The sequence below is a fragment of the Hyperoodon ampullatus genome (assembly GCF_949752795.1).
Source record: "Hyperoodon ampullatus genome assembly, chromosome: 8".
NCBI lineage: Eukaryota > Metazoa > Chordata > Mammalia > Artiodactyla > Ziphiidae > Hyperoodon > Hyperoodon ampullatus.
Window position 1 is genome coordinate 97,962,800 of NC_136921.1, and position 17,920 is coordinate 97,980,719.

At 39.6% G+C, this 17,920-nt stretch overlaps 1 pseudogene across 1 annotated transcript in view; it reads right to left on the bottom strand.

The window, feature by feature from the left end:
• Positions 1-17,118, bottom strand: part of LOC307057538 (coiled-coil domain-containing protein 150-like) — a 197,149-nt pseudogene extending 180,031 nt beyond the window's left edge. Inside the window, exons 1-6 of the transcript in view lie at positions 17,026-17,118; positions 9,701-9,864; positions 8,125-8,344; positions 7,825-8,003; positions 5,932-6,000; positions 588-704 (exon numbers count right to left, since the gene is read on the bottom strand). The product of the transcript in view is annotated as a coiled-coil domain-containing protein 150-like (transcript). The remainder of the gene's footprint in view (positions 1-587; positions 705-5,931; positions 6,001-7,824; positions 8,004-8,124; positions 8,345-9,700; positions 9,865-17,025) is intronic.
• Positions 17,119-17,920: the final 802 nt, after the last annotated feature.

Sequence of the window (17,920 nt, forward strand, 5' to 3'; positions counted from 1 at the left end):
TGAAACTACTAATTGCCTCAGTACTTAGAATTTAAAATATTCTAAATAACATATAGATATTTCAAATAACAACTTTGATGAAAGCAAAAATATTTTGCTAAAATAATGAGACTTGAAAACAGCAATGTAAACACATTCCTGATTATCTGACTTATTCCTTGCTTCAAATGTCAGCTCAGTTTAATCTTTCTTTTCTATGCACATCATATACAATACATATAGCATGAGACTAGGTCAGTGCCTTCCAAAATCAACTCTTGGAACAGAGATTATATGGTGTAGAGGGAAGGATTCCCTCCCAGGAACTAAGAGTTCACTTCTGTAAAGCCTGAGACAAAATATCCTCTCTGTCCTTAGCTCCCTCATTCATAAATTGAGAGCGCTGGACTAAATGGCATCAGAGTCCTTTCTTATTTTGCACTAAAATTTTTAAAATTGTAGTAAGAATGTTAATAGAGGAATACTAAAGAAAGGAATTTAATAAATCTAGAGGAAATAAGCAAAACTATAGGTTTGTAGGTAAATCATTGGCTTTTCCCTTTTGGTTTCACTTTCCCAACATAAACAAGGAGAGAAAATCTCTCTACCTGTTTCCGTTCCACCTCCACTGTTGGTCCCATTTCTTGAATTTTGAGTAGCATGGCTGATCCAGATTTCTCAAGAGATTCCCTTAGGTGCTTCTCTTGAGACAGTTGTCTCCTTAGCTATAGAGCAACACTGCAGTTAGGCAAGACCAAGGGAACTTCATAGCAGTTTAACAAAGATCAAAGTCACCATAAAAAGTTTACCAGACACGCCATCTCACCCCCATTCTTTGTTCATTTATGACTACTCAGAAACATGCTTTTGTTTCTCCCTAACGGATAACCTTCTAGGAAATGCAGAGTCAAATTTGTTACCCTCATCTTCCTACTGTGTAAGTCTGTTTTCCAAACTGTGGGTCAAGATGCATTAGTAAGTTGCAAGAAGCACTTGAAAAAGGGGGGAGAAAAGAATACAAAGAAAATATCAGAGCACATAGCAAGTAGTAAGGAAGGGTAAGTACTGCTTCATGAAATGTTTGTGTATATGCATGTATGTATGGTGTTGCAGTGTAAAATATGTCTTACAATGTATTGCTGTCAAAAGAAGTTTGAAAAACACTAATATGTCTTAGTATATGTATTTTCTGTATTTCTCTATTTTCTAACTTTATTTTTTAACTCTTTATTTTCCTGTATTTTGATTTCTTCACCTATATATATATATATATATATCTTTTTTATCCCATAGTATTATAAACATTCCTCTGAAAGCTGTTTCAATTATGCACTGGAATTTTTTTTTTCATGTATTGGAACTTAAAGATCAAAACAAATAATGAAGTAGTTGCTAAGCAGCAGACAAAAACAACACTCAAGAATTTGGGTACACTGACCTTATTTCTATCAATAAATGACTATAAAATGAGTCAGATAAAGATACAAAGAAGGTTAAGAGTCTCTTTTATCATGAAGTAAAGAAATCCTTTCTAATTTAAATGGGAACTGAAAAATGCTGTTCCTTTTATGAAGTGACGTTAAATTGAAAGAATTTCTTTTTTAATTTATTTACTTATTTATTTATTTTTGGCTGCGTTGGGTCTTCGTTGCTGCACGTGGGCTTTTTCTAGTGGCGGTGAGTGGGGGCTACTCTTCGTTGTGGTGCGCGGGTTTCTTGTTGTGGTGGCTTCTCTTGTTGTGGAGCATGGGCTCTAGGTGAGTGGGTTTCAGTAGTTGTGGCGCACGGGCTTAGTTGCTCCGCAGCATGTCGGATCTTCTCAGACAGGGCTCGAACCCATGACTCCTGCATTGGCAGGCGGATTCTTAACCACTGCGCCACGAGGGAAGTTCCAGAAATTCTATTTTTAAACCCCAGTAAACATGACGTAAGAGTACACTTTATAACTCTTCTCTACATTGTACATATGCACTTTATATGTGTTTTCTTGAAGGATGATATATTTAACAATTTCCGAAGTTTTTAAAAAGTGAAATGAGTTGAAAAATATGTTGACACGAAATAGTTACAAGATAGCCCATTTTGGAAATATTCTATGATTTTCTTAACCATACACCTAATATTGAACATTTGGACATTTCCAGTGGTTTGTTATTCTAAATACTGTTCTGCTGAACATGCTTGTGAATAAATCTTTCACTGAATTTCTGATTACTTCCTTGGGATAAATCCTACAAAAGGAATCACTAGGTTAAAGGTATAAACATTTTTTAGACTTTTGATACATTTTGTAATTCTTCCAATTTTACCTTATCAGTAGTATTTGAATAAATCTCATCAGCACTACAGATTATCACTTTCTTAAATCTTTGCTAATAAATGAAAAACAACACCTTAATATTTTTGCATTTCTTTGGTTCCTAGTGAGATTAAACAGTTTCTAATATGGTTATTAGTTCTTTATATATTTTCTGAACTGTTCTTATCTTTTGCCCTCTGTTTTTTTAAGTCAATTTAAGTTCTTTAAAAGGGAAGATTATTAACTGTCTAGTTTTGTTATGTTGTATTAGTTTTGCTTTTTTATACATATATAAGATTTTAATTTTTATATGGTCAAACTTATCGAGCTTTTTATAATCCTGTTCCTTCTTTTCAAGCTTAGAAATTCCTTCCTTATCCAATAATCAGTTAAATATTAATATTAGAATCTCATTTAAGAATGAGCTATTGTTTTTGTTTTGGGCTATATTCTTTAGGTTTTATTTTAGTATCAGATTATAATCACTTTATAATTTAGAGTAGCATAATATACTTTTCTAAGCTCTACATCGAATTATATAGTATAATTTGCTCAAGATACAATTTAAGTGACTTATAAAGGGAATCTTTATTTGATAACTATACTACTAAGATATTCATCCCTAAAGCATTATGAAGGGCTATCAGTTAATCTATTTCATGTTCATCAGAACCAGATTTCATATATATATATATATTTCTTATCTCTTAGAAAGATAAATACTGCATTTACTTTATCTTTGTATAGCCCTTTGTTATGGGCTGAACTGCATCCCTCTGAAATCCATATGTTGAAGCCCTAAACCCCAGTATCTCAAAATATGACTGTGTTTGGAGATAGGGCCTTTAAAGAGTTGTTTCAGTTATGAGGCCGCTGGGGTGGGCCCTAATCCAACATGACTGTTGTCCTTATAAGAAGAGGAAATTTGTACTCAAAGAGACACCAGGGATGTGTACACAGAGAAAAGACCATGTGAGGACACAGAAAAAAAGGCAGCCATCTGCAAGCCAAGGAGAAAGGACTCAGGAAAAAACCAAACCTGCTGATGATATTTTGATCTTGAACTTTTCACCTCCAGAATGGTGAGACATAAATTTCTGTTGTTAAAGCCACCAGTCTGTGGTACTTTGTTATGGCAGCCCCAGCAGACTAATACATCCTTCCTGCCTCACATACCCTCAAAATGTACCTATTTGACTAGCACAGTCCTTCTACAGGTCCTTGACAAGTTCCATGAAAATTCAACATTTTACTACAGCACCAAGAATTAAGACTTCCCCAATAAAATAGTGTTAAGTGGCAATCCAAACGATAGTCTTTTCAACAAATGGTGCTGGAACAACTAGACATACACATACACAAACTCACTCAAAGAATCTAGATACAGACCTCACACCTTTCACAAAAAATAATTCAAAACCTAAACGTAAAATGCAAGCTATAAAACTTCTAAAAGATAACATAGAAAAATCTAGGTGACCTTGGGTTTGGCAATGATATTTTATTAATACATATAATACCAAAAGTACAATCCAGGAAAAACAAATGGGTAAGTTGTACTTCATTAAAATTAAAAGCATCTGGGGCTTCCCTGGTGGTGCAGTGGTTGAGAGTCCGCCAGCCGATGCGGGGAACACAGGTTCATGCCCCGGTCCGGGAAGATCCCACGTGCCACGGAGCGGCTGGGCCCGTGAGCCATGGCCACTGAGCCTGCGCGTCCGGAGCCTGTGCTCCACAACGGGAGAGGCCACAACTGTGAGAGGCCTGCGTACCGCAAAAAAAAAAAAAAAAAATTAAAAGTGTCTGCTCTGCAAAAGACACTGTTAAGAGAATGAAAAGATAAGCTAGAGATTGGGAGAAAATATTTGTAAAACACGTACTGGATAAAGGATTGGTATCCAAAATATAAAAAGAACTCTAAAAACTCAACAATAAGAAAAAAAAACCCAGCTGCAAAGTGGGCAAATGATCTAAGATACCTCACCAAAGAAGATAGACAGATGGCAAATAAGCATATGAAAAGATGCTCAATATCACGTCCGTAGAAAACTGCAAATTAAAACAAGATACTGTACATACACCTATAAATTTGGCAAAAATTCAAAACACTGACAACACAAAATGCTGGTGAGGATGTGGAACAACAAGAACTCTCATTCACTGCTGGTGGAAACACAACATGGCATAGCCACTGCAACAGGTTGGCAATTTCTTGGAAAGCTAAACATAAGCTTATCATATGATAAGTATGAGTCATACTCCTAGGTATTTATCCAAAGGAGGTGAAAACTTATGTCCATATAAAAAACTGCATATGAATGTTTACAGCAGCTTTATTCATAACTGCCAAACTTGGAAGCAACTAAGATGTCCTTCAGTAGGTGAATGGATAAACTACGGTACATCCAGACAATGGATTATTGTTCACTGATAAAAAGAAATGAGCTATCAAACCATGAAAAGACATGGAGGATTAAATGCATATGCTAAGCGAAAGAAGCCAGTCCAAAAAGGCTACATGCTGTATGATTCCAACTAGAGAGACAGTGAAAAGATCAGTGGTTGCCAGGGGCTTGGGGAAAGACAGGGGTGGGGGAGAGAGGCGCGGGGTGATGTGTATGTACAGGACAGGGCATTTTTAGGGCAGTGAAGCTATTCTGTATACTGTGATGACCAAAAAGTAAAACTTAATCTAAACTGTGAATTTAGTAATCATGTATCAAAACTGGTTCATCACAGACTAATACAGAATGTGAATAAGAGAGGAAGCTCTGGGGGTGGGGAGAAAGGATATATGGGAACTCTGTTTCTGTACAGTTTTTCTAAAAACTTAAAACTGCTCTAAAAAGAATCTATTAAAATAGCCAAAATATTTTTTAAAGCATGAAACAATATACTCCAACTAACAATGAACAATCATGCTTTTATCAGTAACTATTGGCAAAAAAAATACTCTACGTGAGAGAATGTCCCAGATAGCCACACTTACCACCCTAAACACACTGAAATTCATAATTTTTAAAATAGTGTAACTATTTCTGTTTTGTAAAACAGAATATTTTAAATAGAACTTGATCCTTTTGGTTTGGACTAATGTCAACTATTATTCTGTCAGGGAATATTGAGGTTTTTAGGCCACTGTCAAGGTGTATTGAACTGGTAATTCTTCTGACTCTTCCACTGCTTTCGGCTGCAAATTTTTAGTCCAACAACTTTTAGCAGCCACCTACTCCATAATTCCAATCTGTTATCTACTGAAATTTAGACTGAAATGAAAGTTTTAAGGTAAAATTAGATGAGCAGACTTATTAAAAGCTTTTCATTTTAAACACAACTTTAGTGTAAAAGGTCTTTTTATGTCCACTTAACTCTAGTATATGGGCAACTGCATGAGTTTCACGGTAACTGTTTCCCTCCTGGCTCAGAGAGCATTTATTTTTTATTTCTGGTTTTGTGGCAGTACTGGGGTGAAAGGAAGTCTTAATGTCACATACGGGCAGGCATAACTTCATGGGGCATATTTTTAAAGTCTTCCGAATAAACAGCCACATATTTTCTTCTTCAATGGTTTCTCTTCATTCTGTCCACTACCTTGACTTCCCCCTCTGCAATTCCAACGCCCCCTTCACCTTCCAGCTTCCTTTTTATCTTACCTCCTGAATTTTAAGGTTCATTTTACATTTTGTGGTCTTCAGTTCCTCTTCAATAATGGCTGCATTCTTCTAAAAATAGAAGGAGAAAAGGTTCTAAATAATCTGAAATGACAGGAAGAAACTGTCTACGGTATATCACAGTTCAAATCTAGACTTCTTGGGGGCAACCTATAAATGCTATTCTGAATACAGTTATAAACACTTCTTATTATGAGTCTAAAGTAATTATTACAATGAGATATTTAAAGTGATTTTATTACTTTCATTCATGACTTGTATCATTTTCCCTTTCAGGTAATTAAAAAATGATTAGTCACATGTACCTCCTATGTAAAATTCAATAATCAGAGGAAAACCTGGTAATTGCTAGACATTTTTCTTACAGGGTATAGTCCTATTTTTTTAAGTACTCCATTTTTTCTAGCCTCAAATATTATCTATGCTTACGAGTTGAGGATGAAAAACACAGCTTTCACTATTCATCCTCTTTTATATTATTATTAATGGCACTATAATCTAAGATGTAAAAACTCAAAGCTGTCCTTGCCTTCTTCTCTACCTTCAGCCCCTATCCAATACCACATTCTAACATATCTTTCCTCTCAAAATGCCACAACCGTAGTTCAGACCTAATAAGGTCTATGTCTCAAATAAGGCAATGGATTCCTAATGGGTTTTCCTATCTCCAATCTCTTCTCCTATAATTGATACTCTACACTACTGCTAGATTACTTTTCTTGTTTTCAATTATGTCACTTTCTTATCAAAAATTTAATCAATCCCCATAGGATCAAGCCCAACTACTTAATTATTCTTGATTTTGAGATCCTCTATGACGTTAACCCTTGCCAATTTCCAACTTATTTTACACAAACAATCCTCACTCCTCTCCAGCTAGTTTATGCATTGCCTCCTAACTGCACCCAAGGGAAAGATCTAGGTTCAAATCTGAGTTACAGGAAGAAAACAGGCAAGTGTGATCTCAGAGAGATGACTTCTCTCTGAGCCCCAGTACACTCATCATTAAAATAGAGACAGTAGGGCTTCCCTGGTGGCGCAGTGGTTGAAGTCCGCCTGCCGATGCAGGGGACACGGGTTCGTGCCCCGGTCCGGGAAGATCCCACATGCCGCGGAGCGGCTGGGCCCGTGAGCCATGGCTGCTGAGCCTGCACGTCTGGAGCCTGTGCTCCGCAATGGGAGAGGCCGCAACAGTGAGAGGCCCGTGTACAGCAAAAAAAAAAAAAGAGAGAGACAACAATATCCTACATCTTGAGGTTTTGCAGAGATTAAACAAAACATGTTTTAAACAAAATAAAATCTGTTACACTGCCTGGCCTGTGAAGGGAAAACAAAATCATTAGTTTTTTTTCCCTAGTCTTATTTTTTGCTGCCTCTGTGTGAGGTCTTTTAAATGTCCTCACCTCACTGCTTTGCCTTCTAAAGGCTCATCTCAAGTCCCATGTCTTCCTTGAAGCCTAGTCTAATCTGTTCTAGACAGGACATGTGTACCTTCTCAAACCCACCTGAATACAGAACACTTAGTTGGCAATATTTGCTTATTGTCCTACACTGTCCTTTAATATTTCTTATACCCTTCTTTTCTCTCTTTTCTCCTGCTGTGCCTTGTGCTCCCAGCTAGCATACAAGCTCTTGTAGAGCACAGACTCCCTCATATCTCTGGATCTGCACAGTCACAGGTAGAGGGTAGGAATCTATAAATACTCAATTACCGACAGCACACAATGTTATAGGCTATCGATGTAGATAAATTTCAGATGTCAAGAATCCTCACACCAACATCACCTATTTTTAAAAGTCAGCTTCATGGGTCTGTTGCCTCCTCCAGCTAACACATTAACAGTGAGTTTGTATTCCAGGACTCTGGACTCAAACCTTTGTCTCTGAGGCAAGCTGAAGAGTCACAGTCAACCTTTGCACCTCATCTTGTGCCGTGTCTTCTTTCTCTTTTACATCTCTTAGTTGCTGGCACACATTCATCACTTCCAGTTGCAATAGCTTCAGATCCGTGGAATGCTCCTCCTGTGTGGTATTCAGTCTTTCCTTCAGAAAATCTATCAGACAGGACAGGAGGGTCATCAAGCAGTTTAAAGAAGGTCAGGAAAGGAAAAGAATCATGAACTCATCAAGCACCCACACAGGACCGAATTTCTGATGACTCTCTTCTCTCTATACCTGTTTTCTGTGGGTTCAAATCTTTTTCAGTTTGCAGATGAAGACGTTCATCTTCAAGGACTGGATGAGGCTTTCCAGACGGCACATTCGATTCACCAGAAACTCACAGTTCTTCCATAAAATATCTGTTTTTCCTGAACAAATTATTTCATTCTGGATAGGGCTAATGATGTTCTGGCTCACAGGCTCTTCTAAATATTTTGGAGTTTCCAAGTGGCCTCTGGACAAAGATCCCAATATAACAATATTATAGGGTAATCCCAACCATCGAATCAATGTAACACTTCTACTGAGTATAAAAACTATAGTCTTTAGTTAACCAGTATCTGATAGCCCCTGCAAATTTAAACATAGAGAGCACTATTAGGTAAAGAGGACGAGACCAATGTGGGATGGGTAACGACCACTGATTTTTTTTTTTTTTTTTTTTTTTTGCGGTACGTGGGCCTCTCACTGTTTTGGCCTCTCCCGTTGCTGAGCACAGGCTCCGGACACGCAGGCTCAGTGGCCATGGCTCACGGGCCCAGCCACTCCGTGGCATGTGGGATCTTCCCAGACCGGGGCACGAACCTGTGTCCCCTGCATCCGCAGGTGAACTCTCAAGCACTGCGCCAGCAGGGAAGCCCAAGACCACTGATTTTTTAACGGTTATTTTAATCAGAATTTTTTGTAAACTTATTTTGTATGTAAAAGCAAGTGATATATAAAACAGGTTAAATGCTAATTCTATAATGGTAAACTAAGAATTAAAGTGAGCATGGAGGCAGTATTTCACATCCTTTTTAGAAAATTTTTAAACGAGGTGATAATAAATATTCCTATTTTGTTCTAACATACTCAACACTGGTACAAATTTAATCTTTGCTGAAGAGTTATTTATTCTACCTGTGCTATAATACCAACTATACCAATTTTAGGTCTTCATAAGAGACACTCAGGAAATACATACGTAATTTTAAAGACAATCACACCAGTAAATTCAACATTGGCCACTTAAGCACCCAGATTCCTCAAGGCCTTTTGACAATCTAACTTTTAATGGCAATAACTTCTTCAGGAGCACAAAGGAAAAACACAGTTCTTCTTTTGAGTACTTCATTCTAAACTATGAATTTTTTTTAAGACTTATAACCTTTCTTTTAATTTACAATAAATTTGGAGAAAGAAAATACAGACCATATTAATGGCATGAATCAAGTTGTAGATGTTCACCTTAACTAATATCAAAGTCTATTTTTATTTTTAAAAAAGGCCCCAATTTTTTTTTCTAATTATGTAAAAAATTACATTTGTTTTTAATCAAGTATTGAGGGAGAATAGGATATCAAAGTTTGTGCACCTAATTAACACACTTTAAAAATCTGTTTAGAATAGTGGTAGTAGCTCCATTACAGGAGGACAACTCTTTATCTTGCAAATATTTCCTAATTAGTATTCTAATGTTATTTCTCAATTCTTTTCTAAGTACTTATTTCACCTGCCAAACCACCCACACTGTGACTCCTTATTAGTAACCAGTGAGGCAAAATTTCTTCAACCTACAAAGATATTGTAACACAATTTTTTTATTTGTTACCTTTTCTCACCAAAGTCCAACATTATTAGGTCATCCCTCAGAGAACTGGTCTGTTCCTCAACTATTCTCATCCTTTGCTGAAGTACCGTGAATGTTTCAGAAGCTGTAACATTGAAGCGGGCTGGAGAGAAGACTGGTCTGGACATTGTAGTTTCCATATGCACCTGAGATTAAAGTCACAATATTAGTGTAGTCGGTTCTATTATTGTTCAGAATAGCCACTGCCCCTTCCTGTGGAGGATTATACATCCCTGTCCTGTTGAGCTTGGAAATGGCCATGTGTCCTGCCTTGCTCAATTAAATGTGGGTAGAAGCTTTAAGAGCCAACTTGTCATTCATCATCTCTTTTCCCTTCTCCATGCGATGAGCAACATCCCAGAGAGGGCCTGCTCCATGTGCCAAGATCCCAGAGTAAAGACTACATGAGCAGAGCCATGGCCCATCCTTGACATACAGTGTGAGTGAGCAAGAAACTAATGTTGTTATAAGCCGCAGATTGTTAGGTCGTTTGTTACTGCAGCACAGTCTAGTCTAACCTGTCTGCTACTATTAGACATACATTAGGACCTATGACTTGGCAGAAGAAGTTATTACCTCTTTTCATTGCCAGCCATTTTCATTTTAACATATTCCCATCCAACTGTTCTGAAAACAAAACAAAACAACACTCTACAGTACTTGGATCTCTGAGCAGTTGTCATAAAATAGGTTTACCAACTACCTTGAAGCAGTGACTTTTAAAAAGAACTTGCAAACATAACTTCATAGCAAAGACTCTTTTACACTTACTGACATCAAATTTCCAGACCCCTCCCGCAAGACCACATGAGAGTAAATGGGAGTAGTGAGACTATTCTTTCAGGTATTAGTGACAGAAGCAGAATCAGCTTATAAGAAGTCCCAACATTTAAACGAATCATGTGCTCAAAGTTCAATGACAAGATCATTGGTGGAAACTTTAAGGACATTTTCCTGCAACTCTATCCTGTTGCAGACAGTTCTATACTAATCAAACCATAAACCTTAAGCATCACTAGCAATGGTGTATCTGTGGGAATGTGTTCACAAAGGCCCCACCTGGGATATTCGTAATACAACTTTCTCTCCAACTTGCTGTGTGATTAGATGCCTCCCCGAGGTATCCCAGGCAATGGAAGTGGGGACTCCCTTAGGTTCAAGTCACTGAAGGTGGTCCCCAGGACCCAGGGAAGGAATTAAAGAAGTCTTAAAACTGGTGGCAGGATTTTAGGGGGCACCAGCGGAAAGGCTGAGCTTCTTGCCAATGTAACACTGTTACAGCCCCTGAGGACAGCTCTCTAACCACCTTCTGTCTTTCCCCCACTGGTCCCAGACAACGGCCTGTTTCTCTCTTTTTACTTAAAACAAAACAAAACAAACCACAAACAAACAAACAAATACTTTACTGAGGAATAGTTGACAAATATAACTGTATACATTTAAAGTGTACAACATGATGATTTTATATACATATACCTTGCAGAATGGTTACCAAGATCAAAATAATTAACACATCCACATAATTAACAACCTCACATAGTTGACATAAGTAACTTTTTTTCTTTGTGGTAAGAATACTTAAAGATCTACTCTCAGCAACTTTCAAGTATACAATACCATATTATTAACTATAGTCACCATGTTATACATTTGATCCTCAGAATGTCTTATTTGAAAAGGCAACCTGCAGAATGGGAGAAAATATTCGCAAACCATATATCTGATAAAGGGTTAATATCCAAAATATATAAAGAACTCATACAACTCAGTAGCAAAGGGAGAAATAATCCAATTAAAAAATGGGCAGAGGGCCTAAATAGACATTTTTCTAAAGAAAATATACAGGTGGCCAACAGGTACATGAAACGATGCTCAACATCACCAATCATCAGGGAAATGCAAATCGAAATCACAAGATAGTAGCTCACACCTGTTAGAATGGCTAGTTTTAAAAGACAGATAACAAACGTTGGCAAGGATGTGGAGGAAAGGGAACCTTATGTACTGTTGGTGGGAATGTAAACTGGTACAGCCATAATGGAAAACAGTATGGAGGTTTCTCAAAAAATTAAAACTTGAACTACCATATGATCCAGCAACCCCACTCCTGGGTATATATCTGAAGGAACTAAAATCAATATCTTGAGATATCTGCATATCCATGTTCACTGCACCATTATTCACAATAGCCAAGAGATGGAAACAACCTAAACGTCCTTCAGTGGATGAACAGATAAAGATGTGATGTACATATATATATATATGGAATGTTATTCAGCCACATGAGAGGAAATCCTGCCATTTGCAGGATGAATCTGGAGGGCATTATGCTAAGTGAAATAAGCTGGACAGAGAAAAAACAGTGTGTGGTTATCACTTATATATGGACTCTAAAAACCAAACAAACCAAAAAAATCTGATTTCATAGAAACAGAGAATAGAATGGTGGTTGCCAGGGGCTGGAAGATAGGGGAAATGGAATGATGTAGGTCAAAGGGTACAAATTTTCTTTTTATTCTTATTTTGTGCTCCTGACCAAGATTTCTCTCCTTTGTGCTGCTCTATAAAACAGAATGCATTTCCGACACACATAACCTTTTTGAATTCTTTAGATTTTCTGTTAACAAACAGCTTAAGGACAGGGGGTAAAGAAGTTCTCTTCTATTAACTGCTTTTCATGCTTTCAATTCATTCTTGAAGGGAATGACAAAAGTAGACACAGATATTAATAGAGTCTCTGGATACACAAAGATGTGAAGCAAGGTTCATCTACATTTCTGAAAAAAGCCAGGTTTGGAGTTTCCTGCTCAGGTGACCACATGGGCCAGGACAGTGTGCCTCAGGTAACAGAAAGAAGAGCCTCGAAGACAAACCTTAGGGCTGGTTCTACTGCCATGAAACCAGGGCTAGGGTTGGGGGAACCACCAATAGTGTGGGGTGGGAAGGAAAGAGAGAGGTAACAGTGAAGAAACACCAGATGGGTTTACCCTCCATTCCATTTTCTGTCACCTGCTGTCTGGCTACTGCCAACAGAGAAAGAAACCAGGCCTGGGGTTGGGAGAAAAGGATGGAAAGGGTGTTTAATTGGGTTTGTGACAGGCAGTTGGCTCCTTTGTCCTACCTCCAAAAGAAGTTGAAAAGTTCATGTCTCCACCCTCCCTTACAGCTGGCACATCCATGTCACATATCCTGGCCAGTGAGACTTTAGGCAGAAGTTTACAAGAAGCTTCTGGGAAGACTTTTTTTTTTCTGATAAAAAGAACAGAAATGGTGGCACCTGTCCTTTCCTTCCCCTGTATGATACCCGGAGCTCTGAGGGCTCTCTTTAAGTCAGCCATGCAGTACCTCACTGTTAAATGTAAACAAAGAGTCGGGGATCACCAGCATCTGAGAAACAAGGAAAAGGCCAGAGAAGCTCAGATTAACCTGACTTTTTGAAATAAAACTAGTAACCTCCAAACTTTGCTTATGTGAGAAATATAAACTTCTGTTTAGTCACACTTTCCTGTTGCTTGCAACAAAAGCAGTCCTGGAATACATAGTAGTCCCAGATAATAGTTGGTAGAGAAATAGGAAGAAGGAGGAGGTAAAGAAAATGACAAGCGGTGCCGGAGGTGGGAGGGGAGGGCAATTTCTGTGGCAATGTGTTAGGCCCAGGGAGCTGAATATAATATAGAGGACTGTCTAATTAATTTAGGTCAGAAGTCAGATACATAATACTAACACAAATATAAAAGTTCATTTTTGGAAAAAAAATACAGAAAATGGAGTACAAGTTTCCCACATATTTTTAACAAGATGCAGATTCCCACCTAAATTTTTTTCACGTAATTGTCGAAATGTCATAATTTTGCTGTTATTTCCCCAAGGTACCCAAAATAGATATAAAAGGCTTACATAACCTTACAAGGTATGTGTGCGCATTCAGCCATAAAAACAAGATGGAAAACAACACAAATTAAATGGCTTCATTTTCTCAGAAAAGAGAAAGTAAGTCTATATGTGTTTAGGTAAGAATTTGATTGGCATCATCACTCACACCCACCTGAACCTGGTCTAGACTGGAGCGTCTCAGGCTTCTGGAGAGAAAAAATACTCTCAAACAAAAAGGAAGAAGAAACTTGGCCCCCAGCCTCTGAGGGAGAGGAGGTTTATAGAAAATTCATGCTAAGGAGGGAGAGATCGAGGTGCCTGGGGCACTGACTGACGGTGGGCAGAGGATAAAGCTTTTGAGTGAAATACATGGTGTTGTCCTTGAAATATCCTCTTAGTCAATCAGTGAGGTTCAGGTCATCAAAGAAGTGGATTCAAAAACGAAACAAGACAATCTACCCTTTGAGGATTTATTACAAACAGGTCTCAGGGTTAGTTGAAAATTCTTCCCTACCCCCTCTCCACATGGGGAGAAAAACAATGTCAAGGTCAGGAGAGCCCTCAGAAACAAAAATGGAAGCAATGGTGGCCCCGTAGCGAGAGCAGGACAGCCTTAATATCCACCAGGAAGTCCCTGAGTACCTGCGAGCCTGTTAAAGGAAGAGTAAAGTAAGAACTTGGGATCCAGTGAATCCGTTGAGTTGAGGTTTAGAGTCAGGAGAGATTCTCATTTTCGTTGCAGTTGCTCATACCCCTGCCTCTCCTCCCTCATCCGGCAGGTCCAAGCAAGGGTAACAGAAACACCATGCCTCCACACACAATCCACAGGCCACCTGGAGGTCAGTGGCCGTAACTCTATGACTTCCATGCTCAGTAGACTTATAACTCTATATGTTATTAAGAAGTTACAGACTTTCAACTCTATCTATAACTTATGGGGATAGAAGCCATAACTCTTCTTACAAGAAGAGAACTTAGCTCTAATTGCTAATATTCCAGCAAAGAGACTATAGCTTGAACATATCTGTGCTTTGCTGTTTTTGAAAGGGAGTAAATATCATTGAATGCAGCCTTGAACCTAAGCCCTGATGCTTGATAGCAACGAGAATAAAAATACGAAGATATAAGCTTTTATTTTTAAAAAAGTTAATTCACAATTACTTTCCTAAATATATCATGATCAAATTAATACAGTGCTGTCTCTATGTTTAGGGAAAGTATTTCCAGAGAGCTCAGGTTACCTCACTGAAAGCATGGCATGAATAAGACAAATGCCATAAGTAATATACTAGTAAAAGCCAGGTGGCTTTGAAAAGGCAACACTTGCTTCTGTAGGCACAGGCTCCATTCTTATATCTGGCAATAGCTATAACTAGATGCTCTTGGTTCCAAAGTAACAGGCCAGGAACTCAGTGTTGCTTACCACAATCACTGGAAAATAATTGGGTCAGAAATATTTTCTTCATTCACTCATATGTCCAATAAACGTTTCCTGAACGCCTACCATGAGCCAGAAACTCTTTTGACACCAGGCAATACAGCAATGATAGAAAGAGACTAACTCCCTGCCCTCCTGGAGCTTATATTCCAGTTGAAGAAATAAGTAAAATATATAGTTTGTTCACTGGTGATAAGTACAATGGAGAAAAAGTAGGAAAGAGGATGGGAGGGAGGCTGTGGTGCAGGCATCCATTTTAAACAGAGCGGTCAAAGGAAACCTCCCTGAGATGATATTTAAGCAAAGACCTGGGAAGGAGGTACAGGAGTGACATCTGGATGGGACAGAAAGGTCCAGAAAGAGTGAACAGAGAGTGCAAGTCAGAAGGCCTGATGGGTCCACAAACAGTAAGGAGGTCAGTTTGACTGGGAAGCACAAAGTGAAGGCGAGAACAGTGGGAGATAAGGTCAGAGAGTAATAACAGGACAGGTTACATAGAGCCTTAAAGGCTATTGTAAAGGTCTGCCTTTACTTTCAGAGCTATTGGAGGGTTTAGAGTGGAGAAGTGTTGTGATCTACCTTAACTTTTAACTCGATCAGCCTGCCTAGATGGTAGCCAGGCAGAGATGGTAGAAAGACAACAGCAAAGTAGGAAGACCACTTGTAAAGCTACTACGATAACCCAAGGGAGATGCCGCTGGCTAGGACCAGGGTGCTAGCAACGGAACAGGCAGAAGTGGTCAGAGTCCAGACATATTTTAAAGATAGGTTTGGTTGATAGATTAGATGAGAAAGGATGCATTAGAAGGATGCATTGGATGCCATTAACTGAGACAATGAAAGCCTTTAGGAAGAACAAGTTTCAGGAGGAAAGATCAAGAGTTGTTTTGGAAATGTTAAATTAAAAACACGAAAGATGCCCAATACCTGACTGAACTTGTAGATTTGGAGTCAGGGGAGAAAGGTGGACCTTTCTCCCCTGACTCCAAATAAGGGATATAAATTCTGAAGTTGTCAATATATACATGGCTTTTAAAGCCGCGGAGACTGGATAACAGAGAACAGAAAAGATTCAAGGACCCAGTCCTGGGCGCTCCAAGATCAGTGTGGAGCAGACTGATCTAAGCCAGACTAACCCGAGCTTCACCTCAGTAAGGTCAGATTCTTAATCATTTTCTATCTTCAGAGCCCAGACAGTACATGGGACATTGTGGGTGGCAAACAGCGGTAGAGTTCAACAAAAACTTAACTTTGTTCCAGCCTAATTGGTAGGAGCTGGGGAAACAGCAATGAACGAATGTAAATTCCTGACACCTGCATTCTAACGAGTGGGCCAGGGAAGATAACCGGTGGCAAAACCATAACATTAACGAAATGGCTTTCCCAGGAACCTATAACGCCAACCTAACATATAAATAAAGAAAAGTCGGACTGGGGCTTATGCGCGGCCCTCTCTGGTGGCTATCCTTCCCCCGCTGCAGCCAGGTCAATGCAAACCTCGCTCCTAAACGGTTTTCATCGGCATCCAGCGCAGAAGCGCCATTAATCAGGCTCCTGAGGTCCAGAGGGCAAGAGTAAACTCCGCCAGCTAGGGGAGAGAGCGGCAGGGAGAGATGACTGGGACCTTATCTGAAGTGCTGACCCGCCCCCGCGGACTCCGGACCTCCCAGGGCCCCGCAGCCTCACCCCACAGTCCATCTGTCCGCCTGTGGCTCTGTCCTGCAGCAGGTGGGCTGCTTTCTATGCAACTAAGACAGCGCTTAAACCTACCCGCTCTTCCGCGCGGTAGCTCCCGTATGCAGGCGCACCCGTGGCAGGGCATGCCGGGAGTTACAGTTTTCCCGGCCCTCTCTGGAGGGCCCTCCGCCCTGGGCGGGACCCAGGCCGCTACCCGGGGGCGCGCACGGAGCGCGCAGCCCCGTGACCCGGACGACTACAGATCTTCGTTGTGCTCGCGAGCGGGGCACGCCGGGATAGGTAGTTTCAGCCCACTCACGTCCCGGAGGTCCTGCGGCGTCCGCTTTGCGCAATTACCCGTCCCATGCCGGTGAGCGTGCGGCGTTTGGGTCATTTGACACATTCCCTGCATCCGGTCAGAGTCCAAGAGAAGAAAATGTTTTGAGTTTTAGAAGGATGAAAGTATCAAGTAACTTATGAACGACAGGAAAATAAGATTTTGTTAATGAGCATAAAAAATGGTAAAAATACCGAGCTCAAACATTCTCATTGAAGAAAAAAACAAGCCCCTCTTCATCCTCATTCATCATGGCCAGACCGAGAGTAAAACACATGTCTGCTCCCCGGTTTTTTGTCTCTTCAGCATAATTTATTTCTTGCTTTGTCTACAGGTGAGTAGGTATTTCTGTTTGACTGTAAGTAGCTGCGAAACGAGAGAGAGCACCGAGAGTAAAACTGCAGTCGTTTCTGAGTTTTGCTGTAAGACTGGGAATCCACACTTACCGGGAAGTCTTCTACAGTGAAAAGGCAACACGGCTTTGCTTTAGGTAGCTGGACAGAACACCTTTTACCAGCACCAGGGCAATTAATGTATTCTTCTCGTCTCTCTGGGGTTGCAGCTGAGAAGAACTTTAGCCCTCAAGTGAATGCAGTCAGATCCGAGATGAGTCCTCCTTTGCTTAGCGAGTGGCTGGCTGAATTGATCTGGCAATTCTTATTCTGATAGATGAGACTCACGTGAGATGGAGAGAATGTCCAAACCACAGCTGTAAGGCATATTCATCAAACTGTGGGGCCATTCGGTGAAGGAGAAACGAGCACCGCAAACGTCATTCAGGTGAAGGGGCCAAATAAAGCTTTTAATATGAAAAGTGGGAGAGTATTTTAGAGCGTCAATACAAAGAGCCAATTACTCGTAAGTTTTCTCTTGCAGT